We start from the raw sequence: 3200 nt of genomic DNA on the forward strand, positions 1-3200 counted from the left end.
CCATATTGCTTACGCAAACATGTATATATTGTAAGAGTTATCACTACCCTATTATCAACTGCACTGTTATTATACACTTTCTTTCTCTTTGTACATAAATATATATATACAAACTGTTTCCATGCCTTAAGTTCTTCAATGTATGTGCTTACCAAATCAATATTTGAAATTGAAGCCCGAGTTGCCACATGAGGTGTGAGAAACTGGAGTTTCTCAAGCAGCCATTGAGTGCGCTTGGTCACATTTTTTCTTGCACTTCCACTAGCTGGGGTTTTTTTTGCTTTGCTAAAGCTGTTTCTCGCTCAGAGCTCTGATTTTAGCTTTAACCCACTCACCTATAAATAATAATTGAATTTGTTTATTCAATCACAGATAACTTAAAATTTTTGATAAACAATAAAAAATGTCAAATTCTAGGCAATATTACTACTAAACCGTCAAGGAATCATATAAAACCTGCTGCACTGAGAGGAATCCTTGCTAGAAGGCAGAAGTGTACGAATTCCCTCATGCAGTATTCTTATTTGAGTTATTTCTACAATAACACTAATAAAATCTGAATTATCTTACATGTTGTTTGAGTTTTTCGGCCAGTTCTTGAAGCGCCTTATCGCGTATCTCCCGGTTCTTAAAGTCTGGACTTCGAACGTCGTACAGACAAGGGTAATCGGGCCAAAAATCGGCCAATGTATCTTCCAACACTGCTTCAGCAACTGGTGAGTTGTTTGCCGCCATCTTGACTTCAGTAAAACATGGAAAAGACGCATGCGCGTTGGTATTGATTGCTGAGCTGATAGCTCAGAACGCACGCACACTGTGAGGAAATGTTCACTCGTGCACAAAATTATTCAACATGTTGAATATTCTGCGCTCATGGCACGCGTGGCGAAAATCGCAGAACACGACACCGCACACCTGAGGAAACAGCTCAGCTAACAGCCACGAGTGACGCTCAGCTCAGCTGTTTCCTCCAGTGTGCGCCGGGCTTTAATAACAGTTATACAGAATATCGCATACGCAAAGTTCGTTTGTATGAACCAGCGTAGTAACGTGTGCTTGAATGCTGTCAAAACTTATTTGGTATAAATAACCTACTACATTAAATATCCAAACCATTTATGCACGTGAAAATCCACATTTAAATTTCAGATATGCATTGCGCGGTAATAAAATATTTAAAATATAAGCTATTGGCTTATTTACCTAGTGCACACAATATGTTCCGTGCGGCAATAGCCTCTAGCTGCGGTCAAGCTTGTCGCGGAATGTCGCCTATACACAGTAGTGTCAGTAGCAACTAAGGGCATCATTAAGAATATTTTAAAATTTGATAATAATCTATTTTATCGACTGCATGCACCATCTATATTTTCTTCGCAAAGCTAAAGCTGCAATGTCCCTATTTCTGCCGCCATATTTTTTCATATAAGTGATATGTTTTGTGACCATACGATCACATATGCATGTGTTATATACTGACTGAATCAGTATATCGCTAATTAATACTTTTGATATTAAATATATAATACATATTATAGTAAAATTAACTAATCAAGATTATTTAAGACATGCATGAAAGCATTAATCCATTTTGTCTTGCGAAATTTTTTTATATCATATAATTATATATTTCGAGGTAGCATCTACCCTTTTTTATGAAAAATGTCAGGAAAATTTGTAAACAATTGTTGTTTCAATGTAAGTAAATGCATCCTATAAATTGTAACCACCACGGCCCAAGCTAACAACTTAAATTCCAACCTCAGCCAAGCCATTTTCAAGGTCTGGCAACCTTTCATGTCATGTTTATTCGGAATGATTGGATGATCGTGGCCCAACTTGATTCCACCGGCCATGATAAACAATCTAAAAGGTTATATTGCAGTGCGCATTTATATTCGAATACATTTTACTCACGTTAACATATACATAAAATGCAATTGAGAACGTTTGTTATATACAATTGCATGATCATCTATATGAAATCTTACTTCGAATGCGTGTCATATTTCGATATATGCATGGTCAAAAAGGAGCTACAGTTTAGCGAAGCAAATACACTCAAGGGAAAAAAAACTTCAGTTTAAATCGAGACAACCGTTTACGAATTCAGTTGATGATTTCATGGATAAGCCTGATTTCAATGCTTGCAGGAAAATAATTGCAAGCGCGCCTAATAAAGTGGCCCAGTCATGACTTTCCTTATATCATAGCTGTTTCATTTAGTGTTCATACCTGGTATTAACCTTTATATATGCACGCGTTAAAACGCCTTGACTTCTTCATATATGCTAATATCCAGCAAATATTTGGGACAGTCTTCGCGAAATTATTGGTAAAGATCTTTACCCCCGCGCTCATGCACGCATAAACAGTTGATAGGCGCCATTTCAAATTTGCTCATTTTGCCGCTTAAATGTTTAATCTAATATGTTGAACCAAATCCAATGCGATTGAACGAAATTCCGGCAAACGTTTCAACGAACGGTATATCAAACGGTTGAATGCTTTTGGACCAATTTTCAAACGTTTTTTCCTAAGCGTTCGAACGGGCAATTTCGAACGATGAACGATCTCGAAAATCATTTCAACGAACGCTTCAAGCGTTTGAACGGCAAACGAACGGATAACGAACGATATTTTCGAACGAACGAAATAGCGTTAACGTATGTTTTCCCGTGAAAGGTCACAAATATCGTTATTATATTATTAAAATATTGAACACATGAGATCAATTACGTGTCTTTCTTATATGTTATATATATATATATATATATATATATATATTATATATTATAATTAATATATATATATATATTATATATATATATATATATATATATATACACCCATTTGCAAAAACGTTGGCCGCAGATAGATAGATAGATAGATACTCAAAATCTAATTAGAATTGCATATGCATGTTGTGTAATAGGATAATTGAGAAAACTTAATCGGGGGGGGGGGTAAGCCTTGCTAGAACTCTTGAACCGCGTATTAATTGATCTGAACAAAATGTAGTCCCATCCAATTGATCTATTCTTCTCTATTATGTAAAAGATCGTATTGTTGTGCTCTATTTTGAATCGATTGGCGTGTTGGTAAGTTTATATCTCAACCGTTTCCTTTTTAATTTAAACGACGACCTACAAATTGCAGGCACCCAGCATAGATAAGTCATAAGTATAAAGACTTAATTG

Source organism: Dendronephthya gigantea, unplaced genomic scaffold (genome assembly GCF_004324835.1).
Source record: "Dendronephthya gigantea isolate DGI-Jeju-01 unplaced genomic scaffold, DenGig_1.0 000789F, whole genome shotgun sequence".
In the NCBI taxonomy this organism is placed as follows: Eukaryota; Metazoa; Cnidaria; class Anthozoa; order Malacalcyonacea; family Nephtheidae; genus Dendronephthya; species Dendronephthya gigantea.